This window comes from Nyctibius grandis, chromosome 2 (genome assembly GCF_013368605.1).
Source record: "Nyctibius grandis isolate bNycGra1 chromosome 2, bNycGra1.pri, whole genome shotgun sequence".
Classification (NCBI taxonomy): Eukaryota; Metazoa; Chordata; class Aves; order Nyctibiiformes; family Nyctibiidae; genus Nyctibius; species Nyctibius grandis.
This window is the reverse complement of record NC_090659.1, coordinates 78,652,983-78,668,869: the sequence shown is the minus strand read 5'-3', so window position 1 is coordinate 78,668,869 and position 15,887 is coordinate 78,652,983.

Sequence of the window (15,887 nt, the reverse complement as noted above, 5' to 3'; positions counted from 1 at the left end):
ACACAGGAAATCAGTGGATCTAGGATTACGCCAGGCTGCTGGCTGCTTGTGTATGTCCTGCTCAAACTCACGATAATCTCACTGAGTCACACAAAAGGGATAATACTGAGGAGACCTGCTACAGTAAAAGCAAACCTTTTTGAACACAGCTGGACTTTCCCCTGGAAACAAAATACACTTCTTAATATTAAAATCCCAAAATATAAATCTAGGTAATTATGCTAGCTTGAGTGCTATGAGCAGAAAGAACATAAAAACAAAAGAAAGAAAAAGACATACAATGTAAAAATAAGGTAATTTTAAGACACTAAAAGTAAACTTTTCTATTTTATTTAAAAAAGGTGGTCTTTTTATAGTTCATAAAAACAGAGCATAAGAATAAAATAGTAATCTCATAAGATTATACTTGTCATGTACCAGCATACAGGCCAAACGTCCACAGCAGAAGCAGATGTGGAAGTTGTCATTTCAAGTCAAATAAATACTCATCAAACATAGTACAAATCATAAAATGTGAAGCTTACACACTGAAGTTAGATCCTGAGCAGACTTCTTGCATGCAGCTACATAAAACAGGATACATGATGTAACACTGGGTTTTCATGAGGCATAAGGGTTTTAACAGCATGAATTTGAAATTACCCCATTGCAGGCTTACAAAGGAGCCACAGATAAAGTGCCAATGGACAAGGTATTTCAAGGGAAGGCAATAATACCTCTCAAGCAGAATACAATGATGAATAGTCTTCTTTTTCTTACTGTATATGTAGCACAATTTGGTTTTATAACAAAGCCCAGAAGAAGCCTTATTCTCTATCAGATTACACATAGGGCTTGGGGTCGTATCTTAGCATTTCAGCTTTCATCCTAAAAAGATGTGTTTAGGCATGCTGAATATTTAAAAAAAGTTTAAAAATGTAACTTGGATATAACCAATATCTTGATTTCTGTCTGCGTCTGTAAAGACTTGGAATTAACAGATATGAAAAGCACAAACTGCACCATATATCATAATCAGGTCTTATTTTCAAATCAATCATCTTTTTGACCTTCAACTTCTACGTTTTAGATACATTAAGAAGATTTTTAAATCCTAGCTACCCTTAGGGGCATAAAGCTTAAGAGAATATAACCACCTGCACCATAAAACACATTGGCCTCACCAGCATCTTCGTTAGGGTAAACACTCCTTGCAGGAAACAGAACTATGGGAAGGATGCAAGAGAGGAGCTAGTGTTTTCCAGAAACTACTTAAACCAACTCAACAGTAAATAACAGGTATATGCACTTGTCTTAGTGATGTAAAGATTAGCTCAATGCTAAAATAATAGCAAGTTCCAGCCTAAAATGGCTCCTTCTGTATGGAACACACAGAAATCTCTCCTTGCAGGTGCCACTAGGAATTTGTAAGAACTTTAGAGTTAAGTTAGCTTAGACTTAACTTAATTAGCTAAAGATGTCTTCCATCAGTAAGAATCTTCTTCCTTTAATTACAGTGATTCCTTATGTGGTGCATTATTCTTTAGTTACTTGTTGTACTGTGTGCCAAAGACTGCAAATTTTTACCTGCTGGGTCATGGACGTTTGGTGTCTCTGCTATTGATTTCTGGTACTCTAATGGTCACAGTGCAGGATTAGGGTTTATCCAAATGACTACTGGGGAATGAAAGATTTATAAAGACTGTCTTTACTGCACGTGTGAGAAGAGTGCACTGTGAGAATGCAGTGGGACTTACATAGCCAGTTATATGTTATTGGGGTGAGGGTGGCTTTCCTGTCCTCATCTGGTCCTATTGTCAGGAGAAGTAATGGATGTGAAATTGTTGTCCTTACATCAAATAGGCAAGAACTCCTTCATTATGGTTTATGAGGCCTCTTCTTTTCCCTTTGTCACACAGAATAGGTACTGGTTAGACATTTTAGTCTTTCTCTTGGAGCCAATTTTAATCATGAGCGCAGAGCAGTCCTTTATTTTGAGACACTATTAAAGGGCTCTAAAAGTGCTGAAAAGTGGTGTTATCAGCACAGTTTATGATTTGAAACACCTGTAGCATATCCAACTCCTTGCTGTTTTTATAAAGCTCCCAGAATCAGACCCTAGTTCCTGAGATTATATTCCTTCAGCTGCTGTACTTGTCCTGCACTGATAAGAAAAGTTCTAATCCCCATTGCAAGTCCTAAGCAGCTCAGTAATCTTTCTTTTTTTGAATTATGGCTTAAGCACAATAAAATACTTTTTTTTCTAATAGCAAGAGTAGAAAGAAAGAGAACAACATGTGGCCATCTGCCCAGAGAAATAGGGAACAGCATTGCCAGAAAAGGCCATAAGAAGATGTACAGCAATAAGCATGCTTAGCAATACCCCATAGGTAAACCAGTCAAACACAAGAAAGGAAGAATATGACTGAGCAGGCAGAGTATAATGGTATCTGTCCGTTGGATAGGTATTATGTCAAAATACTTTTCTACCAAGGAATAAGGAGCAAATGGAGCCTTCTGCTCCTATACTCAGAACCACATATATTTTACAAGTAAAGAGCTTAAAAAGCATAGATGTTCTATAAGAAGGAAACCAAATGAAGCCCAGCTCCATTATAGATGGAGACAGATATTCTCCCCAGCCTCTCCTCTGTCATAATAACCCCAACACTTCCACATCCCCAGTGCACTCCAATGAAACAAGAGGCAGCAATGCTGTTGTTATCCCAGACAAATGCAAGTGCTGAGGCACCAGTCAGATCCTTCAGCTTTCTCTTAGCTGGGCCATTATCCTGGACCTCCTTTCCACCCAGACATCAGTGTTCATTACAAGGGTGGTAATACAACTGTCTTTGAAACTCCTACCTGTCTTCCAATTTGGCTTGAGATGGGTCAGCAGGCCCAAAACTTAGCAGGGGAAGGGAGGTGACGTATAAGTGACAGTTAGTACTTCTTTATCTTTTAAAAAAGAGATAAAATGTCCACTAAAAATCTTAATGTTCCCAAAACACTTTTCTAATATCACAGATAACACAAGCATTTTGTGCACAGGTGGTACACGCTGTACAGAATGAAGGAATAATTTAGCACTGTCCAGGGATGGTTACCCTCAGGTAATGTATCACTGGAAAATTTTACTGTCTGACTATTATTAAAAATGATACCATCACGCATTTCCTTCCATTCTTTCTGACTATTGTATGCTGTTCTCACAGTTTTATCTCTGATGCACATGAGAAAGATCTGATCTTATACCCTCCAGTATTACTGGACTTCTTGGTGCCTGATCTGGTCTTATAGCCTGAGAAGAATGAAATTTTGCATAAACAGAAATAATTATAAGAGATGTTTGAAATGCCAAGGAGATCTTAGTACAAATGGTCAAAACTATGTGATAAATATGATTAGTCATACCACATACAGATATAAAAATAAAGGAGCTATCCCATATGAAAATAATTCTGCCTTTGTATTCTTTGGGATTTGGGGATTTGGTGGTATCTAATGGTTAAGTATCTACCTGTTCGATCAGTCTTTCTCAGATGATAAATGAATCAGCAATAGAGGAAGGTGCTTTTTAAGATGTCCAAAAAGAGCTCCAATTCACCAAAACTAAGCACTTGGTTATTGATATTAATGAATTTTAAAATTAATTTTAGTTGGAGTGGATCTCCCTCTGGAGGCCTTCAAAAGCACCTAACCTTTCTCCTACAACTAGGAAGGGAATTTAATTATTATACAATTTATTTATTTATTTACATAGAGATATTGGGAGAATCACTGGGCACCTGGCATGAAGACACAAGTGTTGGAGCTAGATAAACGGGTCTCCACCCACTATCCTTCCTTTGGGACAGCAGAATTAAGGAAAAGATTTTAAGAGAAAATGAAAACAACAAGCTAGCACCACTGTGGAACAAAGTAATGTTCCATTACTTTATTTCTAAACTTTCTGATCACTAATGATATCTGTAGGAGAGCAAAAAGGAAGTGTTGAAGACTGAAAAACAACATCCCTATTAAAGACAAAGGTATTTACATATTCTTTATCTGAGGGTTTGCAAAACTCATCTCTTCTCCCATCTCCATGTAAGAGAGTGCCCTAAACTTTTCCTAATAAGTTCCCAAAGCTTCGTGTTAGTATTATAGTACAAAAAAAAGGAAGACTACCAATATGTTAGTCGGGCTAGTGTACACAGGCAAAGGAAGAGCTGACAAGCAACCACTGTGCCTTGAGGTAGTTTCTGTAGTGGAAAAGAAATGCTTGGTCTGAACTGAACTGTATAGATGTAATGCCAAAAATGAAGTAACTCCTGGCTTTAAAACCCCTGAGAGTTCCTAGAAAACTTCCCCAGACTTAGGATTCCACTGTAATTTATTTCCCAGTGATTCTGTAGTGAGTAAATCGCTGAACTGCCATTTAGGAAATGGAGTTGGTTTCCTGTTCCTGACACAGACCTACAAGACCCTGGATCAGTCACAATGCAGTACTGCAAGAGGCAAATTTTTTTTTTTTTGAGCACATACATGTCAATACTGGAATATCAGGCTGGAGGATCACAATTGTACCACTTTTAAGGCTGACAGTGGAGAGGTCATAAATGGAATTATGATACCTGTAATACAAGAAGGATGTGTATAAATTAGTGACAGCTGAGAAAAGAAAGAAATATTTTCCAGTCCACAAAAAGAAATTATTGACCTCTAGTACCATCGATGAAACAATTAAAAGACCTGACTTCTGTTTGAAAGTATCCACCAAGAAGAAAATAATACAGAATCCAGCAGGAGCTTCTGGCCAAATTTTGACCTGAAAGAATGATACATATTTTTAGCCATGTTATCCATGAACTAAGTCATTTATTTAATAAATTAAAATATATTTAATAACTTGAACTTATTTAAATGTTCTATAAGAGTTTAAAAAAATTATTCTACACCTTAAAATTAGTTATTTGATACAGAAATTTTCTGATATACAGTAGGCTGGACCAGCTAACAATCAATGTTTCTTCTGGATTTGAAATCTTGTGGATCTCTTTCTGTTGCAGCTTACCCACAGAATCACAGAATCACAGAATGTTAGGGATTGGAAGGGACCTCGAAAGATCATCTAGTCCAATCCCCCTGCCGGGGCAGGATTGCCTAGACCATATCACACAGGAACGCGTCCAGGCGGGTTTTGAATGTCTCCAGAGAAGGAGACTCCACAACCTCTCTGGGCAGCCTGTTCCAGTGTTCGGTCACCCTTACAGTAAAGAAGTTTTTCCTCAAATTTAAGTGGAACCTCCTGTGCTCCAGCTTGCACCCATTGCCCCTTGTCCTGTCAAGGGATGTCACTGAGAAGAGCCTGGCTCCATCCTCTTGACACTTGCCCTTTACATATTTATAAACATTAATGAGGTCACCCCTCAGTCTCCTCTTCTCTAAGCTAAAGAGACCCAGCTCCCTCAGCCTCTCCTCATAAGGGAGATGTTCCACTCCCTTAATCATCTTCGTGGCTCTGCGCTGGACTCTCTCTAGCAGTTCCCTGTCCTTCTTGAACTGAGGGGCCCAGAACTGGACACAATATTCCAGATGCAGCCTCACCAGGGCAGAGTAGAGGGGGAGGAGAACCTCTCTCGACCTGCTAACCACACCCCTTCTAATACACCCCAGGATGCCATTGGCCTTCTTGGCCACAAGGGCACACTGCTGGCTCATGGTCATCCTGTTGTCCACTAGGACTCCCAGGTCCCTTTCCCCTACGCTGTTCTCCAACAGCTCTGCCCCCAATTTGTACTGGTACATGGGGTTGTTCTTGCCCAGATGCAGGACTCTACACTTGCCCTTGTTATATTTCATTAAATTTCTCCCCGCCCAACTCTCCAGCCTGTCCAGGTCCCTCTGAATGGCTGCGCAGCCTTCCGGTGTGTCAGCCACTCCTCCCAGTTTTGTGTCATCAGCGAACTTGCTGACAGCGCACTCTAATCCCTCATCCAAGTCATTAATGAATATATTGAATAGAACTGGTCCCAGAAAGCGCACTCTAATCCCTCATCCAAGTCATTAATGAATATATTGAATAGAACTGGTCCCAGAACCGACCCTTGCGGAACTCCGCTAGACACAGACCTCCAACTGGACTCTGTCCCATTGACCACCACTCTCTGGCTTCTTTCCTTCAGCCAGTTTACAATCCACCTCACTACCCGATCATCCAGACCACACTTCCCCAGTTTAGCTGCGAGGATGCTGTGGGAGACCGTGTCAAACGCTTTACTGAAATCGAGATAGACCACATCCACAGCTTTACCATCATCTATCCACCGGGTAACATCCTCATAAAAGGCTATCAAGTTGGTTGAGCAAGACTTCCCGTTGGTGAAGCCATGCTGAGTGCCCCTAATGATCCCCCTATCCTTGATGTGCCTAGAGACAGCACCAAGGACAAGTTGTTCCATCACCTTTCTGGGGATGGAGGTGAGGCTGACTGGTCTATAGTTACCCGGGTCCTCCTTCCTGCCCTTTTTGAAGACTGGAGTGACATTCGCTTTCCTCCAGTCCTCAGGCACCTCTCCCGTTGCCCACGACTTAGCAAAGATGATGGAGAGTGGCCTAGCAATGACTACCCATCTTCAACAACTTTGTGTAATAGCGAACATAAAGTCATTTTTAGGTGTTATTACTATGCTGTTTGTTTTATAAGCAGACAGAAATGACACTCTTAGTATTTACCCCATAATATATGGACAGTGTGTGTTTTAAATCTCTCCCTTTATGTGTCCTCATTAAAGACTATACATTCATGAGCCAAGGGAATGCTACATTCATGGCACAAAGTCCTCTGCATGACGAGGCTGTTAAGTACTATGGGAGTAACTAATCTCGCAGGCATCTCTAGGGGGAAATTAATGCTGCTCTTTACAGGGTGCAGCTATGTGGTGACAAGAAAGTGCCAGAGAACAAGCCGAAGCACTGGTCCTTGACCACCCACAATGCTTACCCCTCACCTCACTCCCTGGCTCTGCTTGGAACTCTTCCAATTCGCTCTCAGACACACTGACCGCAGAGGAAGCTGGTGTCACACTGTATAGATGCAACTCAGTCTGTACCTGGCCCGTTTTTATTTAGCTATATAGACATTGCCTTAGAGACTTACTTTAAGTCAGCTGAATCAGTTTCTAGGTGAAATGAATCGCACACTGTAAGAACTACCAATTTGGGCACAAATTAGTTGAAATGTAGGCACGAACTTAAACATACGAAATTCTGTCTGAACATAAGAACACCTTTTTTTTTTACACTGCAATAAGTTGTCCAGAAAGGTTGAGGAGCCTCCATCCTTGGAGATATTCAAAAGCCATCTGGATTTGGTCCTGAGCAACTAGCTCTAGGTGACCTTGCTTTGAGCAGGGGGTTGGAGCAGACAATCTCCAGAGGTGCCTGCCAACCTCAAGTATTCTGTGATTCTGCAGATCTCTTAGCCAGTGACTCCAATCATAGACCAGCTGTCGCGATGCAAGCGGCATTACAGGTCTTAGATAAAGGGCATACAAAATTACGTGGCTATATTGAGGGTTAGTTCTGCAGTTAGTGTGATCATTTGCATGCAAAGGCAGAGGCTATATAACGAGAGAGCTGCTACCACTCTGCATAGTCGGTGATTACTATGTCTATCAGTTTAGCACTCTTCATCTGCAGGCTTATAAGTTCCTGTATGATCCATGGTGAGACAGCAGCAACTGAGAGCAAGAGTCTAAGGGAAGGTGTTCTGCGTCACCCATGACAGAGACTGTTTTACTGTACTAACAGAGGAAACATAGGAAAACTAACTTCCTTAGTTTAAAATCAATTTCTAGAGGTAGAAGGGGAAATGAGGGGAAACCACAAAAGCTACGTGCCCATAGTGAACACAAAAGCCATTGGTAGTGCTGAGAATGAAGTCCTTGTTCATGGATCTTATAGCTCTAGAAAATGAGAAGGCTGGATTTCCCAAGTGCAAAAGCTATAATAATCTCTGAGAGTAACTAAGTTGAGGGTAGAAGTTTCCCTTCCAGGCTTTTAGACCATCTGAGAAAAACAGCTTCTTGTGGAAAAAGATAAGCATGCATTGGGATGCTCTCTGTCACGTGCTGGTTTGCAGAGTTAGCCTAGTCTTGGAGGTTGTGCAAAGGGGACCCTTTTGGTGTCAGAAGAGCTTGTTAGAGCCTGTAAACTTCTTATAATCCTATTTGTTGTTCTCAGCACTTCCTACTTCTCATGTCCTTCCTTTTCTACAGGAACAAATTTAACTTGACTTTTGAAATCTCATTGCCACAGGATTGCTCCTTCCTGTGGTAGCTGGGCCTTACTGGTTGATAAAGAGAGAAAACAAGTTTAAATGAAAAGTAGGATTATTAAACTGGAAGTTGTTTATACACAGACTAGTATTCCCAAGTTAGAGCATGCACTGCAAGTTCCCCAGCTGCTGCTCTGTCATCGAGCTATGTATGCGCTGATTGCCCAGATTTTTTGACTAATAAGAGATCACATACAGTCTTGTAAGTGATGAAATGCATTTTGAGCAAAAGGAAGTGGTGGGGTGGCACAGATAAAACTGTAGCAGTGCTAATGTAGTAGAGCAAGCAAAAGCAGCTTAAAAACATTTGCATCATAGTGTGTAGAAAGCTTAGCTTCACTCCAGCAGAAAGCTATTCTGGTTAATTCATGTGATCATTTTGCTATTACTTTGTCATGCTGACTCCTAATAAAAGAAAGGCTCAAGGTAATTTTTTACATCTCTGACAGAAGATACTGAAAATAAGTGCAACAACAAGGGACCCTTCAGGAAGGGATCCTGCTAGCTGACATTCCAGAAGTTCCCTCTTTTTAGCTTAAGCAAAGATATCAGCTACAGTGAAGATATTTATCTGACATGCATGGTGTGAGACATATATGTGATATGGAAGGAAAATAGAGAGTTCCTCAAGCTCAAGTGTTTTCTGAGGAAGGGACTGTCATGCATAATTGATGGTATTTTTCTGCAACCAGCTTGTCTGCCTTAGTTTTCTGTCCTTCCTGTACACTGGGAATGAAATGTAAGGAGGCTGATAACGGGAACATGAAATCAAACATTATAAAACAATTTGGATCCTCAAATGAATTATGTAGGAAATGCAATGCTTGGTTCCTTCTGGTGTAACACATCTTATTATTTATAAGGCTAAAAGCTGGTTCCAGGAAGAACTGGAGATGCATATGCTTTGAACAATCTAAGGATTATGCTCAGACTGTCTGAAACCCATAAAAAGTCAGAGGTCATGATGTGAGCAAGGCAGTCTGCTTTTCTAAGCCGAAGCGGGAGTTAACTGTGCTGGGGAGAACTCACAGAAAGAGAAGAGAAACATGCACACAGAGTTTCTCAGATTTTTTTCAGGGTAGATATATAAAGTAACTGTTTTCTACTGATTGCCAGAGAAGTTAGGCCTATTTGTGTACCAAAAATTGTGAAGTCAAAAACTGATACAAAGAGCATCCTTTGTGTTACATGGATCCAAATTTATGATTATATACACGTTCAATTCAATCAACAAATAGTTGTTTCCCAGAGAAATAAGAATATTATGCCTACAGTGTCCACAGATTGTAGACATTTTTGCTAATTGGAAATCAATAGGACCTTACATGCATGCTTAACCTCTTGTGGCTTTATGATTTCAATGGGAAATTTGACAACCAACAAACAATTTATGGTTCAGTATTATGTTGATGTGTGCTGCAAAAGATGGAAAGATCTGACCTGTGAGATTGTTCAGGGCTTGCCTTTTATAAAAACCTTGCATCAAGAAAGATAGTGTTCAAAATATGATAGTGCCTAATTAGATATGTGCCAGTGAAAATAAATTACATACTCAAAGAGGTACTGAGGCAGAATGTCTATTGGGTGGTAGGAAAAGCAAGTAACTATCTTAGCTCATCCTGTATCCATTAAAACAGTAGTGAGCAATATTATTCAGAAGAGGTCATGTAGGTTACTCCAAATCTAACTGAAAGATTAATCTCTTCAATAAATCATCCTGAAGTTAATTATTTCCAACTGACTTAAAAGATCCATACTGAAGCAGCAGTTTTTAATTGCATTTTAAGTGATTCATTCCTTTATACAGTCATTAAATGTATATATGATCAGTTTCTTAGCTCACCAAAATGTTAATCAATGAAGGTTTGTGGGTGTAATAGAAGGTCTATAGGGGGTGGACACTTGCCAGTTTGCCTAGACCATTATATCGCCCAAAACAAGGCTTCAGCAAATATTTAACACAGTCATCAGTTCAGGATTTGCTATGTTAATCGCATTTTGTAGCATTCTGTATTTTTTTTTGTTACTGTAGAACAAATTTGGAGCAGGGCTAGCTTCAGATTTCAAAGGTTTTTTTCCCAGGAAATTACTTTTCAGGGTGAATATAAAAATTTATCCTTGAAATGAATAGTTGTGAATGATTATTCTGGGCTTGTCTACTTTTCAGAACTTTTTATAATATCAGGCAATCTCTCTTAACAGGGAAATCTCTTCCTGGTTTTATGATTCCTAGGAATCAGAACATGCAATCAGCAGACTGAGCCACCTTTTTGCTTTATTACTGGACAGTAAGGGTCAAAGCTGGGGCGGGGGATGGTTAAAACTGGTTTTTGGACAAGTCTAAATCTTGTGCCTTTTAAAAAAGGAATGCAAAAACAATTTGCAGTGCATGAACCTGAGGTTTAAAGTGTAAATATTCTTGAACAATGGTCTAGTCTTACACGCTTCCCTAGATACCTGCTAATGTATATTCTGAGACAGGACAGTAAACAGACTTTTGATCTGACCCAGTTGAGCTTCCCACTTCCAGATCCTAAGTTGCAGGAGTGTGTATGAAGGAATCAGTGTAGCTACATCTGTGAGCTCTCCAAGCTACAAAAAGAACAGGAGGAACCACACTGAAGATGAAAATAGCAGAAGACTGATCGGAGGCAGGGAATGACAAGCAATGACGAACTAGACAAGGGCTCTTTACCCTGGGAAAGTGATGACTAAGGGGACAGTATGACAGAGGTCTAAAAGAAGTTATGGCAGGGAGAAGGTGAATGAGGAATCGTTGTTTTCCTATAATACTAACAGTCATCAAATAAAATTACGTGGCAGGTTGAAAACAAAAAGGGGAATGAACGTCTTTAGCAGGGTACAGACCTGCTATATCCTTGGAATTCACTGCTGCTAGATGTTGGAGATATCAAAAGTTCACAGTTGTTCAAAAAGTACTTACATAAAGGTGAACTCGGCAGTGCTAAGTTAACGGTTGGACTCGATCTTAAAGGTCCTTTCCAACCAAAACAATTCTATGATTCTATTCGATAAAGTCATGGACTAGAAATCCACCAAGCATTATTAGATACAAAGACACCACTACTGGTTTAGAATTACATGTTCACTTTACATTTATGTGCCTTTGCATTCTTCCCTTACTTCTCCCTTTCTTCTCCCATTCTTCCCTAAACTTCCTTGTTGCTCACTTCCAGGAAGACAATACTGGGCTAGATGAATCTTTTACCTGACCTGGCGTACTTATTCCTATCTAGAAGCCCCTCACTCTATTGATGTTTCTCCCCATTGCTTTTCCCCTGAACTGCATATACCATTGAACAGTTAAGCACTTAAAATTTCAGAAGGTAAAAAGGACAGTATGTCCTTTCCTGTCACAACACATTTGGAAGTTTCTCCTCAGCTGTTACGTTTCAGCTGTAAAAAAACTACAGAATTGCAAAAGATGTGGACAGACGAAAAATTGAAAGGTGTCAGTGGCTGCTTTAATATTTCAATAAAACAAATCCAAGCAAAAATCCTGCACATCTTTAACCAAGGGCTAGGCATGGTCATGTAAACTCTATGGTCCCTCATAGTCCCATGGCTCCTAATTAGGTCATTGCCAGCCTTGCCTACTTCTGCTCCAGTCTACATTCGGTCTTTGTTGGGATCATACTTCACTTTGTGAAGCCCTGCAATATGGGTGGGTAAAAGTTGCTCTGGGGTACAGAGCTCTGGCATGCATTATTCAGCAACAGTAAGGCCCAAGGGACTCTGCTGGAGATCCCAGCCTCACAATGCTGTCGAGAGTGAAGGGGAAAGCTAACCCTCATCCCCCACAAATCGCTAGGTAAGGAGGTTACTGACAATTAAAGGAGAGGAAATGACTGTGAGAGTGAAAATACCCCAGAAAGTCAAGCTCTTTGTCTACCTGTACAACAGAAGTGTTCTGCTGTGGTAAAGTCAGAGTAAGTTCTGATTTTCTCTGCTCCACTAAATGGTTATATATTGTAAAGGTTTACTAAGAAATAATCATGTTAGTGTTCTTCCTGGTTATGCACTCACATCTTATAGTGAAAAAATAGATTATAATGTCTTTGCTGTACTACATTGTTCTATAACTGAGAATTAGGTTGTGTTTCATTTCAAGCATTTTCAAAAGATACAGATAATTACAGCTTTTACTAACAGCACTGAGGCAAATGTGAATTCTCTGGTGGGTTTTTAAGCCTCATCTCAGCATGGCTGATGTAGGAACAAACATTAAAAGTACTCCAGCATTTTTTGTCAATGCTTTCCTGCATAAATTCTTTTAAAAACAGATTCTTTTGGTCTTGCATACAGAAAGTACAGTGAGAATAATTTTAATATTAAAATGACCTATTGAGATGTCAAAGATTAAATTAGAAATATCAGCTACCTGAATTTTTTCCCATTTACTTGCAGTTGGTTGTAACAATCTTCAGAGAATATCTGTGAAGTAGGTCATCCCTATTATTTTCATTCCTGAGTTATGATACAATTTGGCACAGATTTTTAGCTCAGTTGCAAAAAGCAATGCTGGGCCATACACATTCAGATTGATACACAGTCCCCAGCAGCTGTGTGGAAGCAATACAAAAAGTTTGGCAATTTTCTTTAATAAGTAAAGGAAAACTGCATGTATTATGGAAATGAGAATTCAGTGTGGCATTTGACTGACAAAGGACAGGTCAAGTTCCTTTTCAGTTACTACACAAAGATATTCTACCACATCAAATGAGAACAATTTCTAAGTAGACATTTTTGAGCTGGAGAAAAGGCAGATGAAACAGAAAAGACAGAACTAAAATCTGCAGCAAAATATTGTCTCTAAAGGAAGATTTTTTTTTCTTCCACATAAACACTTGAATAATTCCTCTGCAGTTCTCCAAAATGGAAATTTGCAAAAAGCTGTTTAGTGTGGCTTTCAGTAGTATAAAGAGCAAAAGCTCTTCAGGGTTTCAATTACCTCTTTGCAACAGCTGTAAAAAATGTAAACATGCTGATTGTTCCAGTATATGAAAACACTTTCTTTTACTACTTGTTTGTCATACAGAGAATAAACTAGCAGTGATGACCACTGGAAAGTTTTATATAAATAAAAAAACCCTCCCAAGTGGGAAAATATTGTGCTATCAGGTAGCTGCAGCTTTGCTGTGTGAGATAATTATTCATGCAGAGACATTTTCTAAATGTGTCACTTCAGAGTAATGGCTTCCAATTCTAAAAAGCCATTTGCCTAGAGCAGTAGCTGCTGTTGCTCTAACTTAGCAACAAAACCAGTGCATCCTCCACTACTTTAGCTGAACAAAGATACTTGGCTCTCATATGCCACTCTTAAAATTTTCACGCTAATACAATTGAAAAGTTTTCCTTAGAAAATTTTCCACCTCCTTCCAGAAAATAAAACTAATGTCCCTAGCTGCCTCTGTTTCCTATTCCACCACAGCAGACTCTGGTGGACTTGGTAGTGTTAGATTTATGGTTGGATTTGATGAACTTAAGGGTTAAGGGTCTCTTCCAACCTAAATGGTTCTATGATTCTATGACATAAAAAACAATGTTAACCAATGGCTGGTTACTAACTGAGGGCTCAGCCCAACTTTTGCTGCAGTCAGGTAGAGAATTTCCATTTAGTCTGGACCCAACGACACGCCGACGTAAATACAAACAAAAAAAAGAGATATATACAACTTCAGATTCTCTAGTAAAACAACAGAAAGAATATGAAGAACTAGGTTTTGTCTGCTGTCTCTCTCTCATATATGTAGTGATCATCTTGCGGAAAACAGAGGCTGGACTGGTTGTTGGTGTGCCCATGAATACACCAGCTGAGTGCTGGGCAGTGGCAAGGAGAGCGCTAGAAAAAGCACAGACCCTTTGTCTGACCCAGAGCCACGGTTCTCGTGTTCTTAATGCATTTGAAGCTTGTTAGTCTTTGTGCATATATTTATTGTAGCATCGGACATGAGTCAACAGTCATGACATCAGTCAGCCACCAGGACAATTTTCATATGCTTCACACATAGAGCACTTAGCCATGGAACAGCTAAATTATAACATTATTAAAATATTAAGAACTAATCCTCCCTGTCCTAGTAGCAAAATTTTCAGCAGAACCGGGCCAGAACTAACACCTGCCATAAAAACACGCCTGGTTTCCAGGTCACTTCAGTCCATGCTCAGCTTTGCAGCTCCAGCATACCTCTGTGTTATTCATTCTTATACTCTTGCATATCTTAATATTTTATAAGCATATACTATTCAAGGAAGGCTTTGGAATCTACTTTTCACAAAAGCACCTTTCTTTAAGCTCAGGTCTAACTTCCACTGAAGCCGACGTAGAGTTTAAATCTAGGCTTCAGAATATACAGCCTGCAACATTTCCTAATTGTAGGTGAATGCAAGAATAAGTTGGAGTTAAGGAAAAAAAAGACAAAGATGGAGTTCTGTCGAAACTCCTTCTCTGGACTCTGTCACCAAAGTTCATCCTCTTTCTCCCTGTCCCATAACAAGAGAGAGTCTTTCCACTTGGATCACTGCTATGGCTGGCAGAAACATGCCCTTCTCACCCTCACGGCAGAGGCACCAGGAGACCTGCAGAAAGAGGGTGGGCGACTGCGGACGGCACCAGTACGGGCACGAAGCATCCCGGGGACACATGCACACACACTCGTGACCAAAAGCAGCTTGGCAAAGATGCTGGAAAGCAGCGTGGCAGAAAAGGCCCTGGGGTCCTGGTGGACACAGAGTTGCCCAGCAGCCAGCAAGGTGCCCTTGCCCAAAGGCAGCAGGGAGCGGTACCCCGGGCTGCACGGGGCAAAGCATTGCCAGCAGCTGGAGGGAGGTGACCCTTCCCTCTGCTCAGCGTGGGTGAGGCCGTGCCTGCAGCGCTGTGCCCAGGGCTGGGCTCCCCAGTACCAGGGAGACATGGGCATACTGGGGAGAGCCCCCAGTGCCCCTCCCCCCTCCCCCGCCACCCATTGTGACTGTTGGGGGCAGCTGTCTTGCCCCGACGCTGGCCTGGCAACAGCCCCACTGCCTGCAGGGACAGTGCTGTGCCAGCACTGAGCACCACTGGGGAGAGCCAAGCTCTTCTCCAGCAGCACTGTGCGGCACCGAGACCCCCTTGGCAGCCTCGCTTGGGCCGTCTGGGCACTGCCTGAGCCCCACCAGCGTGTCCCAGGTGAGTCTTCTCTTCTAGGTCCAGAGGACACTAGACTTCTTCTGAAGGCCTTCTACCAATATCATATCATCTGAGATGCCACTCCATTAAAACAGGATTTGTCCAGTAATGGGTTTCTAAATGAAAACACAAGGATAGAAACTTGTTCCTCGTTGGCAAAGTGAAAAGCACCATGAGGCGAGGCTGCCCAAAGCCTAGCTGCTGTGCTTGAAGAAAATGCCCCTCGAGTTTCAATGGGCAGACAGGTCACACTTTTGGAAGCCTGGTCCACAAGATGACACAAGCTATTTGTGTCCCAAGAGCATTAACGCCATCAAGAGGACGACCACTCAAAAGTCAGCAATGCCAGAGTGAAGGCTGCCAGCCATCCTGATGGCTGGCTCTGTCATTCATGGCCAC